The 15679-nt window shown below is 37.4% G+C and overlaps 1 protein-coding gene across 1 annotated transcript in view; it reads left to right on the top strand.

Annotated features, from left to right (window-relative positions):
- Positions 1-14623, top strand: part of LOC124140512 — a 64909-nt gene extending 50286 nt beyond the window's left edge. Inside the window, exon 4 of the transcript XR_007218055.1 lies at positions 13924-14623. The gene's annotated coding sequence lies outside the window, so the exon portion shown is untranslated. The remainder of the gene's footprint in view (positions 1-13923) is intronic.
- Positions 14624-15679: the final 1056 nt, after the last annotated feature.

Below are 15679 nucleotides of genomic sequence, written 5' to 3'. Positions count from 1 at the left end.
TCAATTGAAAGACAATAAAGATATTTCTAATTTTGTTCCGATAATTGTTGGCAAATTAAGTTTGATTGTCATCGTGAATGAACTTTTCAGAGAAACATTTTCTTGTTTTGCTCACAGAAATCCTTGTTAGACCTACTTTGACCTATCATTATAAACTCATTGTTTCATTGTAGCCAAACTTCTATTATTTAGAGAAACCCGGTTCACTATGATTTGATACTGCAGGAAGACCAATCAGAATGCCGATTTCTTAAATGATAGAATAATGTTTGCATATACTTGTCCACCCTTCTGTTACAACTGTTATGTTCTTTTGTTTCAAGTAATCCAGAAAAATGAAGGTGAGCTACATAACCTGTGACTTTTTCATTTTCACAGTAATGGGCACCTACTCATATCAGATACAACACAAGTAGAAGCGGGGCGGTCGGGTAGCCTAGTGGTTAAAGCGTTCGCTCGTCACGCCGAAGACCCGGGTTCGATTCCCGACATGGGTACAATGTGTGAAGCCCATTTCTGGTGTCCCCTGCCCTGATATTGCTGGAATATTGTTAAAAGCGGCGTAAAATCATACTCACTCACTCACTCACAAGTAGAAGCACACAAGAACAAGGATTACTGAAAGTAATGATATCGTTTTTGACAAAAAAGGATGCACAAATGCATTAACATCCTTACAAAATAACACATGTAATATCAATAAGAACTGCACTTACTGACATTCATCCAGGATTTATATGAGATAATGTGTTATATGTCCACGGATGTAGTTATAGTTCTCTAGATTTCTGTGCAGGAAGATGTATTAGTGCAGGAAAAAGTATTCCTGATGAATTTGCTGTCAGGCCAAACACGTTGTGGCTATTGTATTACCCTCTAGGATTAGATTAACACTGCATGGTGCCACAATGATAGGTGGATAGTGTCACCTGTGTTATTTAAGCAATGTTGCGGACATACTAACTTTGGACTGGACAGTATTTATGAGTGACATTTTCCACTTGAGATGGAAGATACTGCTAGGATTGCAAATTTATATGATCTTGAGGTACGAGGATATTCTTTATCATTATGTACCTAATAGCTTATTAGGATTGGTGTAGACGTGTGAGATAGTGATTATTATTATAAAATACCTGGGTGACTATAAAAAGGTCTGGATTTGGTGTAGAAGTGTGAGATAGTGATTATTATTATAAAATATCCAGCTGACTATAAGGAGGTCTTGATTTGGTGTAGATGTGTGAGATAGTGATTATTATTATAAAATATCCAGCTGACTATAAGGAGGCCTTGATTTTTGTGTGGAGGTGTGAGATAGTGATTATTATTATAAAATATCCAGCTGACTATAAGGAGGCCTTGATTTGGTGTAGATGTGTGAGATAGTGATTATTATTATAAAATATCCAGCTGACTATAAGGAGGCCTTGATTTGGTGTAGATGTGTGAGATAGTGATTATTATTATAAAATATCCAGCTGACTATAAGGAGGTCTTGATTTTTGTGTGGAGGTGTGAGATAGTGATTATTATTATAAAATATCCAGCTGACTATAAGGAGGCCTTGATTTGGTGTAGATGTGTGAGATAGTGATTATTATTATTAAATATCCAGCTGACTATAAGGAGGCCTTGATTTGGTGTAGATGTGTGAGATAGTGATTATTATTATGAAATATGCAGCTGACTATAAGGAGGTCTTGATTTTTGTGTGGAGGTGTGAGATAGTGATTATTATTATAAAATATCCAGCTGACTATAAGGAGGCCTTGATTTGGTGTAGATGTGTGAGATAGTGATTATTATTATAAAATATCCAGCTGACTATAAAGAGGTCTTGATTTGGTGTAGAGGTGTAAGATAGTGTTAATTATTATGAAATATCTGGGTGACTATAAAGAGGTCTTGATTTGGTGTAGAAGTGTGAGATAGTGATTATTATTATAAAATATCCAGCTGACTATAAAGAGGTCTTGATTTGGTGTAGAGGTGTAAGATAGTGTTAATTATTATGAAATATCTAGCTGATGATAAAGAGGTCTTGATTTGGTGTAGATGTGTGAGATAGTGATTATTATTATATAATATCTAGGTGACTATAAAGAGGTCTTGATTTGGTGTAGATGTGTGAGATAGTGTTAATTATTATGAAATATCTAGCTGATGATAAAGAGGTCTTGATTTGGTGTAGATGTGTGAGATAGTGATTATTATTATATAATATCTAGGTGACTATAAAGAGGTCTTGATTTGGTGTAGATGTGTGAGATAGTGTTAATTATTATGAAATATCTAGCTGATGATAAAGAGGTCTTGATTTGGTGTAGAGGTGTAAGATAGTGTTAATTATTATGAAATATCTAGCTGATGATAAAGAAGTCTTGATTTGGTGTAGAGGTGTAAGATAGTGTTAATTATTATGAAATATCTAGCTGATCATGAAGAGGTCTTGATTTGGTATAGAGGTGTGAGATAATGTTTATTATTTTGAAATATAAGATAGCTGTGCGATAAATTGCAAAGAACAATGAAGGACAAAGTGTGGTTTATTTTACAATAAAACATTGTTGTATCATGATGTCATTTCTGGAGACTCGAACATGCACTTGCAACTTGATGATGTCATATATTGGACGACATTATTTTTGAGAGGGGATTGTCTAGTGAGTTGTTTCTTATAGATGCAGCTGGGGTACCCAGATAAACACAGTGGCCGAATGGTCACATCCCAAAGTGGGAGAGATATGACAATCAGTATTGGAGAAAAGGTACAGGCAATCAACGTGAGGATTGTTAGAATTTGCGGGAAATCTCAACCTGTGCATAAAATGGACTTGTCCGACATTGCCAAGGTTTGATTCTATTGAGGGAGTCATCAGTATAAAAATATGTGTAAATTTTTTTGAAGCATGTAAATTTTATCACCATCCTGAAAAAGGCTGTAAATAATTTTGATATCTCATGTAAGAAATAAACAAATTGTGGTTGTTGTTTATTGCTCAATAACAACTCCTCATCATCATTTTTTTCTTATACATCTAGCTGATTATAAAGAGGTCATGATTTGGTGTTGAAGTGTAAGATACTGTTTATTGTTATAAATCTAGCTGATTTTGAGGAGGTCATTATTTTAGTAAAGAGGTGTACAGTACTGTTTATTCTGTACATATATGTATATATACAACGCTGATTTTAAGAACAGCAAGCAAAATGAAGTGATGCTGCCAAGAATAATAGACTAAACATCACTTCTTAAAAAACACCCCACTTCTTCTCCCAAGTACAATGTCATTGGTACCCACAGTCTACCCACACCCTTTTCATTTGTAATATGATCTTAAACATCCTCCATCCCCCTCTCCCTATGATTACACTAGGCACCCCAATTGAAGGTCATTGGTACCCAATTACACCCACACCCATGTGATTTGTCTGTAATATGTCCGTAAATTTCTCCACCTTCACCCAATTGCGTGGATCGATGCTCATGATATCAATCACAGGATCGTCTGGTCCGGACTCGATTATTTACAGACCGCCGTCATATAGCTGTAATGTTGCTGAGTGCGGTGTTAAACAACACAACAACCAACCACACCCCCACCACCCACCATCCCCTCCTTATTACTCCTGGGGCCCCAATACAAGGTCAGTGGTACCCGCAATCTTACCCACACCATCATTTGTAATATATCCGTAAACATTCTCTAGCCCCCACCCACCCACACCAACCACTACCTCACCCACAACCCCTTCCCTTTACTCCAGGAGCCCCAATTAAATGTCATTGGTACTCACAGTCTTACTTTCACCAATGTCATTTGTCAGAAATCTATCGTAGGTCCGTAAACATTCCCCACCCTCCCTCTCCCATTACCCCTGGGGCCCCAGCACAAGACCATTGTCCCCACAGTATTACCCCACCCAAGTTATTTGTCACATGGCCGTAAACATTCCCCACCCTCCCTCTCCCATGACTCCTGGGGCCCCAGCTCAAGACCATTGTACCCACAGTATTATCCCACCCAAGTTATTTGTCACATGGCCGTAAACATTCCCCACCCTCCCTCTCCCATGACTCCTGGGGCCCCAGCACAAGACCATTGTACCCACAGTATTATCCCACCCAAGTTATTTGTCACATGGCCGTAAACATTCCCCACCCTCCCTCTCCCATGACTCCTGGGGCCCCAGCACAAGACCATTGTACCCACAGTATTATCCCACCCAAGTTATTTGTCACATGGCCGTAAACATTCCCCACCCTCCATCTCCCATGACTCCTGGGGCCCCAACACCATACAAACCAGGGTACCAGTCTCAACACCACCCACCCATTCCCTTACTAACAGACTGCCAATGTTAATCCATTCACTCCTCCCATTGCCCTGGGGGTCCCCGCCGGCTGCCTGGGGGTACCCCAGGTAGAAAGGAAAACCACAATGATTATTGACCTAAGAAAACTGTTTACAAATTGCCCAAGGGGAGGCGACAGAGTGTTGAAATGTTTTCTGCCAAAACTCATGAAAATAGCATCAAGATGTCTTTGTGGATGTGTGTACACAGCAGGAGAATCAGCAGATGGCCTTTCACAGTGGGCCAGACCTCATCCCCAGAACAATCCCGGATTCCTGGTAATGCCTTCCGGTCTTTACTTACCCCTTTCCCCCCATGCTCGTTTCCTCCCCTGTCTAACCTCAACTTATTTTCTAATGGAATATCAGCTCTGTTGATAAATCTCATGTATAAATATGCCACTTCTTATAATCTAATCCATCATGGTTTCCTGTGAAGTGTTAACCCCTTTGTTTGCGCCTGTCGATGTTGGGGTTTTGTTAATCTTTAATCCTTTGCTTATTTGTATATGTATGCATATTATTCATTTAATACGAACTTCATGATTACATATGGTTTCATGTTTCAACCTCCACAGTTTCCAGTTGTGAAATTCAGATCTTTTCTGTTGAAGGATGCTTGATGGTTTGGGGTTAGCTAATCCTGCAGTGAATGAGTGCGTAAGTTTGGTACTATTCGCCTTTAGTAATAATATTCCATCCACATTCCAGAAATGGGCTTCACACAATGTATGCATGTGACACTGAGATGTTTTTTTGTTTTTTGAATTATTTGTTCCAAAAAAAGGTGGCAAAAAAATTCTCAATTTAAAAAAAAAAGAGTCCCAGGACTCCCAAAATATTAAACGGTTGGCACCTAATAGTATTGCTATACATATATTAGAAGGAGCATCAGGTAATCTAGTGGTTTAAGGTGTTTGCTTGTAACGCTTAAGGTCCAGGTTAATTTCCTGACAGGGCTACAATGGTGTCCCCATTGTGATTCTGCTGGAATATTGCTAAAAGCGGCGTTAAACCCAACTCACTCACTCACTCTGCTGGAATATTGCTAAGAGCAGTGTCAAATCCTCGATGAATAAAATTCACACTCACTCACTCACTCACTCACTCACTCACTCACTCACTCACTCACTCACTCACTCACTCACTCACTCACTCACTCACTCACTCACTCACTCATTCAGTATGTCTATCTTTTCCAAAGAGGTCATATTCTTGGATTCATGTTTGCCACAATGTCAAGAGCAACATGCCCATTTTATCGTACTTAAACCTATCATCCATTGCATTTCAAATTATGCCCCCAGCATTATCATATCACTGTTGTATAAAACACTCATTCCAAATGAAATGGGAGCTAGATATTCATTAAAGATTTGCTGGAGACACTCCTTTGTTGTACTCATAATATACAACAAATGTTAAAGTAAGCCTCACTGAGTGCCTGGAAGCAAGTGCTTTTAAACAAATGCCATGAAGTAAGAATCTTGAAGTAATAGATGCATTATTTTAAGTATTTGAAACAAGCACCTTGAAGCAAGTACCATGAATCAAGAACCAATGAAGTGCCTTGTCACACGTGCTTTGAAACAAGCACCTTGAAGCAAGTACCATGAATCAAGAACCAATGAAGTGCCTTGTAACACGTGCTTTGAAACAAGCAACTTGAAGCAAGTACCATGAATCAAGAACCAATGAAGTGCCTTGTAACACGTGCTTTGAAACAAGCATCTTGAAGCAAGTGCCATGAAGCAAGTGTGTTGAATAAAGTGCCTTGAAGTAGGTGCCATGAAACAAGAACCATGATATGAACACCTTGATGCATGGATGATGAGATAAGCACCTTGAAGCAAGCACCATAATGTAGACACTTTGAAGCAAGCATTATGAAATATGCATCTTGAAGCAAGCATCATGATATGAACAACTTGAAGCAAGCACCATGATATGAACAACTGAAACTAAACAAGTGAGTGAGTGAGTATGGTTTTACACCGCTTTTAGCAATATTCCAGCAATATCACGGCGGGGGACACCAGAAATGGGCTTCACACATTGTACCCATGTCTGGAATCGAACCCGGGTCTTCGGCGTGACGAGCGAACGCTTTAACCACTAGGCTACCCGACCGCCCCGCTTCTACTTGTGTTGTATCTGATATGAGTAGGTGCCCATTACTGTGAAAATGAAAAAGTCACAGGTTATGTAGCTCACCTTTATTTTTCTGGATGACTTGAAACAAAAGAACATAACAGTTGTAACAGAAGGGTGGACAAGTATATGCAAACATTATTCTATCATTTAGGAAATCGGCATTCTGATTGGTCTTCCTGCAGTATCAAATCAGAAATGGGCTTCACACATTGTACCCATGTCGGGAATCGAACCAGGGTCTTCTGCGTGATGAGCGAACGCTTTAACCATTAAGCTACCCGACCGCCCCTTAAAGCCTTGAAGCGAGCACTATAATATAGACATTTTGAAGCAAGCACCATGATATGAACACCTTGAAGCAAGTATGTGCCTTCTGAAAAATGCAGACACACAAGAGCAGGCACACACAATAGCATCAATCTGATTTTCTCCTGTCACAAGGTCACCTCCGATTAACCTCTATCATTTCAGATTTGATTGTTCCAAACAAGCTGATGTCATCACAGTACTTAAAGATCAGCATTACATGCTTTTCAAAAACACAAAACATTCTGATACAATAGAAACACATCTCCATGAGGGTAAGCCGGATGAACAAGGTCATGACAATGCAATGGCATGCAAACATTCAATGCATTATTGATTACAACCATAAGCTTGCCAATAGCAAAAGTAGAGATCCATGACAAGCATCATTTGATGGCACAGCCTCCCCTGTGAACATGACCTCAGAAATTATCAGACTTTAAAGAAGAAGTCGACATTTGATCAAATTTTCTGAATTAATATCACATGGATAAATAAATTTGATTCATTATCACCTGAAATCCCCTGACAATTTAGTCTTTGATGTTGACTCACCTGGCTCGTTAAGCACCCGACATAATGAAAATGTGATCAGAAGACATCTCTCGACACCTGATCATCGCGATGACTGATTAAATGACCAATCAAAGATTGAGAGAAGATGTCACAATTTTTCCGCTCAGGTAGCCATTTATTGACGTTATTGATTTCCACCTGCAGAATGTGTGTACTTAAGGCCAAGGAAGCCATTGTAGAGACTGTTTGGGAATATTTCCAACATGAGAAATAAGATTGTGGTAGTTAAAATCAGGTAGTGTTCTATTTATTTTGCATCCAAGAATTGGATTTTATGTATTATTTGCTTGCATTGTTGATACCATGAACAATTCATCTATTTTTGAATGCTGGATCATATATGCGTCCTGGTATTGATTTTAATAATTGTATGACCAACAGTGTTTTGAAACATAAACAAATGTAATTGAATCTGTGAATGCTGTTTAAAGTTTCCCAAACTTGCTTATGAAATGCATGTATGTTTATTATAGAATGTGCATTTGAATAATATTTGGGGTCAAATGAAGTGAAAATATGTTCATTTTTCGATTTTTACTTACAGTTTGAAAACACAGCTTGTTTCAATCACTTAAGCTATGCTTCCGTACTTGGGTTTGTTAATAGTTAAAATCGTAATGTCATTGAATTAATAAGGGCTGGTCTTCAGTCACGTGAGTGAGTGAGTTGGGTTTAACGCCGCTTTTAACATTATTCCAGTTATATCACGGCGTGTCCGCTTAATCTGGGAAGAAAGCCCGAAGCGATGCAGGTCTCAGACGTTTACCACTTCGGTGAAACCCACGAGCACAGGTATGGTGCTGACAAACCTAGAAACATAATCGGGGCGAACCGGGCTTCGAACCAACAATCATAGGTTTCTGGCGTGCCCAAGGGATGCAACACTGCACAGCGAATCGCGGTGCGTTAGACGACTGGGCCACCTGTGCTCCCTTCAGTCACATGAACATATCGGATAACATTTATGACAAAAGTTTTGCAAATGTGACACTGCAAGTCATTGGGACAATATCCCTGGGAAGGTTTCTGTATGGTTTATGAAGGTTTCAGTGTACTGTGCCATGTTAATAGGAAAGCAATGGTGAAATCATTGCAATGAAAAGGCAGCGTTAAAAAATGGCACTGGTCCTACAGTCCTTGCCAAAACTGCCCAATAGTTAAGGTATCATGAGGACTAGTAGACATTTGCCATTATTAAGAGTTTTGTTATATATGTTATCATTATAAGGACTAGTGGACTAAAACAGTTAGTTTCTGTCGCTGAAAGGTAACTTGGATAATGTGTCAATATGTTGTACCTTGAATTGTGTAACAAGGAGATATATAGTGGGTTCCTAGCAACAAGCTGGTCCTGAAGACTGTAACCAGGTGTAATCGTTATGGCAACTAAAGACAGTCTTGACTTCATCATCCTACATCCTCGCCGTGAATGGCTGGAAAATTGCTGATGCGGCGTAAAACAATATTCATTCATTCATTCATTCATCCTACATCTATAAAATAAGCTCTGTTGTTTTTCTGGTGGCATTTTCTGTTTCAAGAACACTATCAAAACACTATTTCGGACATGGATGGATGTTGAACTATGCTCAATTTCAATTTGAGTAGGAATTAAAAGTTGAATTTGGACACGTGATGTTTATTGGATTATGATCCCATGATTCGAACAAGTCGTACGAGTTACAGGAGGTCCTCTGTTCTGTATTAAAAGTACTAAACTTTTTCTGAGATAGATATTTGTAAAATTACTTATAATCTGTTGACTGTCCAAATGAAAAGGAGGGGGTTAGTGTGCATTCATTTCACAAGGCCCAGTTCATACCTACCATGCCAGTTTAAGTTCACAGTTTACAATAGAGACATGGAGAAATCATTCACTGTGTTCACAGTTTACAATAGAGACATGGGGAAATCATTCACTGTGTTCACAGTTTACAATAGAGACATGGGGAAATCATTCACTGTGTTCACAGTTTACAATAGAGACATGGGGAAATCATTCACTGTGTTCACAGTTTACAATAGAGACATGGGGAAATCATTCACTGTGTTCACAGTTTACAATAGAGACATGGGGAAATCATTCACTGTGTTCACAGTTTACAATAGAGACATGGGGAAATCATTCACTGTGTTCACAGTTTCATATTTAAGTATAATAAATTGTATTTAGTCATAATATCCATATATTTATCTAACATTTATTTCACAAATTGATCAGTTATGCTTGTTTATAATTACATTCAATTTACATGGAGAAAATTCCATGATGTCATCATGCAGTTCTATGATGTCATGCAAAGAGTTTACAATGTAATGATTTCCTTCAGTGCTATGACAGACCCGTGAAGATTCCGGGGTAGAATAGGTCTTCAGCAACCCATGCTTGCCTTAAAAAGGCAACTAACGGGATCAGGTGGTCAGGCTCACTGACTTGGTTGATGCATGTCATCGATCCCAAATGCGTGGATCGATGCTCATGATGTCAATCACTGGATTGTCTGGTCCAGACTCGTTTTTTTTACAGACCACCGTCATATAGCTGGAATATTGCTGAGTACGGTGTTAAACAACAAACCAACCAACCAACAGTGCTATGACATCACACAACCAGGTTGCACTGAAGTTACATCATTCAGCACCATGACATCTTGCAACCATGTTACAATTCAGCAACGTCACACAGTGCGTTCCAAGTCATACCAAGAGACATTAAAAGATGGTACTTGTTGTTTCCCTGTCTGGCGTTCGGCATTAAGGGGCTAAAACAAGTACTGGTCGGCTTGGAGTCTGTATACTGTGTCTGAGTAGCATATTCATGTGCATGGTATCTCAGTGGGCTAGCACTTTTAATCGGCATCAGTCTGGACTTAGTACAAGCACACGCGTGCATGCACGTCACTATTTAAGTGCAATAATCTTGGACGCAACATTAATCTCAATTTCACCTCGCCTCACCTACAGTGCATTCAGAATTCAGACATTCGTTCAATATTTACTACATACTTTTACATTACAGTACATTGATTTTATGTTGCACAAACAAAACACTCTTCTCACTGCAATTAACAACAGCAAGCAATCAATGTACAAGTCATGTACATATCAACTCTAACATGTGATCATATTGTTGAGAGTTATGTGTGACAATTACTCCATGGAACATGCATAAATGGAGCGAAATGTCACCCCAACACAATAGAAATATTGTCTTGTATCCTACCCCATAATGACCAGCTATAAACAAGAACAGCTGTTACATGATCAGAAACTGATGTTAGTTTACGTTGTATTTATTGGAACAAGGCGTCAAGTTCGTAGCGCTAGTATGAATAATGAGACGTGTATGATTTTGTATGGATGTGATAAATATGTAACCTATCCTTGTTGAGTCATTCCTTGAGTCAGACCAAATTTGGTATGGTAATTGTTATGGTTATTTTATCATGGCACCGAAGTCCCACTGGGTGATTATAAAACTTGAAATGTCGGATGCGACTTTGGATTTATTACATTGCTGAACAATGTGGAATATTTGTAGATGACTTTAATATTTGCTGTGTCACTATAACGAAGGTAAATTGGTGCCTTTGTGTAAAGTTCTCAGTGTAGATTTGATATGTTAAGTAATGATGATCCCTGAAAACTGATTATTATGAACTTTCATTTTTTAATTAATTTTTTGTTGAACATTAAGGCTCATATATTTGATTGATGCATACTCATAATGCCAGGTGTTGTTGTTGTTGATTAATTAGTAGTTACATGAAAACCGGGTTATATTTTTATGGCTTGATACATGATATAAGGAGCTGTTTAATGATGTAATTAAATTGAAAAATGAAACAGGTAGATCTCACATAATTTAAACACAACTCATTTGTTCTCCATTTTCAGGATGTTTAATCATTTTGAATTTGATTCTGATTTAAAAACTATTTAAAGATATCTCTTATCCGATTTTTAGAGGTCGGATGGGTATCCTTGTGGATCGTGCTATCAGTTGTCACAGAGAGGCACGTGGTTTGAAATCCGACATTGGTGTATTATGGATAACAACTTCATTGTACATACACATTGGTGTTATATGGATAACGACTTCATAATGCATACACATTGGTGTTATATGGATAACGACTTCATAATGCATACACATTGGTGTTATATGGATAACGACTTCATAATGCATACACATTGGTGTTACATGGATAACAACTTCATTCTACATACACATTGGTGTTATATGGATAACAACTTCATTATGCATACACATTGGTGTTATATGGATAGCAACTTCATTATACATACACATTGGTGTTATATGGATAGCAACTTCATTATACATACACATTGGTGTTATATGGATAACAACTTCATTCTACATACACATTGGTGTTATATGGATAACAACTTCATTATGCATACACATTGGTGTTATATGGATAACAACTTCATTATGCATACACATTGGTGTTATATGGATAACAACTTCATTATGCATACACATTGGTGTTATATGGATAACAACTTCATTATGCATACACATTGGTGTTATATGGATAACAACTTCATTATACATACACATTGGTGTTATATGGATAGCAACTTCATTATACATACACATTGGTGTTATATGGATAACAACTTCATTCTACATACACATTGGTGTTATATGGATAACAACTTCATTATGCATACACATTGGTGTTATATGGATAACAACTTCATTATGCATACACATTGGTGTTATATGGATAACAACTTCATTATGCATACACATTGGTGTTATATGGATAACAACTTCATTATGCATACACATTGGTGTTATATGGATAACAACTTCATTATACATACACATTGGTGTTATATGGATAACAACTTCATTATGCATACACGTTGGTGTTATGTGGATAACAACTTCATTATACATACACATTGGTGTTATATGGATAACAACTTCATTATGCATACACATTGGTGTTATATGGATAACAACTTCATTATGCATACACGTTGGTGTTATGTGGATAACAACTTCATTATGCATACACGTTGGTGTTATGTGGATAACAACTTCATTATACATACACATTGGTGTTATGGTGCTATCCATAATAATCCATTGTGTATGTAAAATAAAGAAGAAAACTCAGAAAACAGATTTCACCAATGTGATAAATGACTTTCACCTGTGTCATGTTAAACTCCAAATATTGGTAGGGATGTATTGCAGTAGACAGTGTCTGTATTGTGATGTATTGCAGTAGACAGTGTCTGTATAGTGATGTATTGCAGTAGACAGTGTCTGTATTGTAATATATTGCAGTAGACAGTATCTGTATTGTGATATATTGCAACACAGTGTCTGTATTGTGATATATTGCAACAGACAGTGTCTTTATTGTGATATATTGCAGCAGACAGTGTCTGTATTGTGATATATTTCAGCAGACAGTGTCTGTATGGTGATATATTGCAACAGACAGTGTCTGTATTGTGATATATTGCAACAGACAGTGTCTGTATTGTGATATATTGCAGTAGACAGTGCCTGTATTGTGATATGTTGCAACAGACAGTGTCTGTATTGTGATATATTGCAGTAGACAGTGCATGTATTGTGATATATTGTGACAGACAGTGTCTGTATTGTGATGTATTGCCGTAGACAGTGTCTGTATTGTGATGTATTGCAGTAGACAGTGTCTGTATTGTGATATATTGCAGTAGATAGTGTCTGTATTGTGATATATTGCAACAGACAGTGTCTGTATTGAAATATATTGCAGTAGACAGTGTCTGTATTGTGATATATTTCAGCAGACAGTGTCTGTATTGTGATATATTTCAGCAGACAGTGTCTGTATTGTGATATATTGCAACAGACAGTGTCTGTATTGTGATATATTGCAGTAGACAGTGCCTGTATTGTGATATGTTGCAACAGACAGTGTCTGTATTGTGATATATTGCAGTAGACAGTGCATGAATTGTGATATATTGTGACAGACAGTGTCTGTATTGTGATGTATTGTTGTAGACAGTGTCTGTGTTGTGATGTATTGCAGTAGACAGTGTCTGTATTGTGATATATTGCAGTAGACAGTGTCTGTATTGTGATATATTGCAACAGACAGTGTCTGTATTGAAATATATTGCAGTAGACAGTGTCTGTATTGTGATACATTGAAACATGATGATAGGTCCATGAAAGATCATCAAGACAGCCCCTTTGTTTGTTTACAACTAATTGTACAACCATATGTACTTGACATATCTATTTTTATATGATTTCCTCACGACAAACATATGATCAGATTCCCTTTAATACCTTGTTATAGTGTACATTCGTCACTTTAACCATTGTTACATGCATATTGTAAAACAAAAAGATGAAAATTAAACCAGTTTGGCACGATCATATTGTGCAAAACGTATTGCAATTAACTGATGCATGGGTGTATTGTTACATCACTAAAAAATTCCTTTTTCAATCAATCTTTTTTCGTGTTTATTTTTTTGTTTGCAGATTATTTACTGGTCATCCCCCAATGATTCATGAAGCTAAATCCTAATTGTGTGTAGCACCCAGGGAGAAGGAGTAACATGATGAGGTGCCCACGTCCTTATGAGGAAATATGATGTTAACATCCCAACAAAGTGAAGTACTCCAACTGGAACTATTTTGGATATTTATGGCACTCCAGATTAACAATTGTTCACATGGGGTTTTCGCTTGACATCGGAACAAAGTGCAGATGTGGGTTGCAAATTTGAGGCAGATTTTGTTTCATGGCCTTACATGTGATAATTGATCTTTTGGGGGCAGTAATGATTTTATGAGGATTTGGAAGTTTATGGGGGTGATTAACAGTCCCAGAACACTGACCATTGCCTGGAAGTCTGGAGAGATGTCTCGTCTTTGGAATCGGTCAAATATTTCATGATGAATTATTATTTGTTCATTTATGAAAGTGTTAAATGTTGAGTAATAGAATAAATATTGAAGTATTAATCAATGTTGATTTCAATCATGAAATATCTGTCTTATTCTATGGCCGACTAGTAGTGACATCAGCAATAATATAATAACCTTATGGAGTTCCGAAAGACGATAAAACAGCAGATGTAGAGTTACTTCCCTTCTTCAAATATCCTTACAAGAAATATTCTTTTAGATTGTTAAATGATCTGCAATTGTATGTTCCTGAATAATACCCTTGAGTTCATGTATGTTTTATGAGTTGTTTGTTTGTTGTTTAATGCCACTCTCAGTAATATTCCAGCTATTTGCTGGAGGTCTGTATTTTAGCAAATAATCAACATCGTGATTGTCGCCTCTCAGATCAAGCTTGGGTTGCTTGAGACCAATTTTTTTTCTAATTCGGATCTCCAAGGAGGGGAGGGGGAGGGGGAGGGGTCTTTATGAACAAGATGACAGGTTTATGTTCATGAGTGAGTGTGGTTTTACGCAGCTTTTAACAATATTCCAGCGATATCAAAACGAGGACACCAGAAATGGGCTTCACACATTGTACCCAAGTGGGGAATCAAACCTGGGTCTTCGTTTATGATGAGTGAATGTTTTGGTATTTGTGGGGTTTTTTCTGCCCTTTAGGTTCCAAAATTATCATATGTTATCTGCATGTTATCCTCCTGGCTTTACATACCTCTTTCCCGCTAGTAATTATAGAGTGATCTATCGAAACATTCACAGAAACCATCCCTGTCTGCCTACTCGAGGGACGTGTTCCTTTCGGAAACTAATTAAATACAGCACCCGAAAAACATTAATATTGACATTTTTGAGTAATCAAAGTTTTATTGGGATTGAAAGGTTCAATTTTAGATTTTAAGAATAAAGTTAATGGATAATTACCAACAAACAAAAGTTGAAGAACTCATATGTTTGTAGTTGAAACTGCTGGATATAAAAACAGATAACAGAATATGCGAGTACTTCAAGTGATGGAGAATTTAGAAAATACTTTCACTAGCCCTTCTCCCCTAAATGAGAGGGAAAAGGTAAGTTATTTCAGGAAATTACATCTTTCAGAATATTACTATATAAAAATTTGTTCAAACCACATCCAACTGGTTTAAAAAAATATATCTTATATTATTCACACCATGCACCGAAGAAGATTCTATATTTAAACTTCCATCAGCGTATTATGGTGTGTGTTTGTTGTAATGTGCCACGGATGTCATTATGACTGGTGTACACGGCACCAAGAGATGGATTTACTACAAAAAAAGTAACAAAACAAGAAAGAAATCTCTGT

Source organism: Haliotis rufescens, unplaced genomic scaffold (assembly GCF_023055435.1).
Source record: "Haliotis rufescens isolate VD_foot unplaced genomic scaffold, xgHalRufe1.0.p SCAF_4, whole genome shotgun sequence".
Taxonomy (NCBI): domain Eukaryota; kingdom Metazoa; phylum Mollusca; class Gastropoda; order Lepetellida; family Haliotidae; genus Haliotis; species Haliotis rufescens.
Note: the sequence above shows the minus strand (reverse complement) of the source record. Positions and strands in the feature narration are given on the sequence as shown.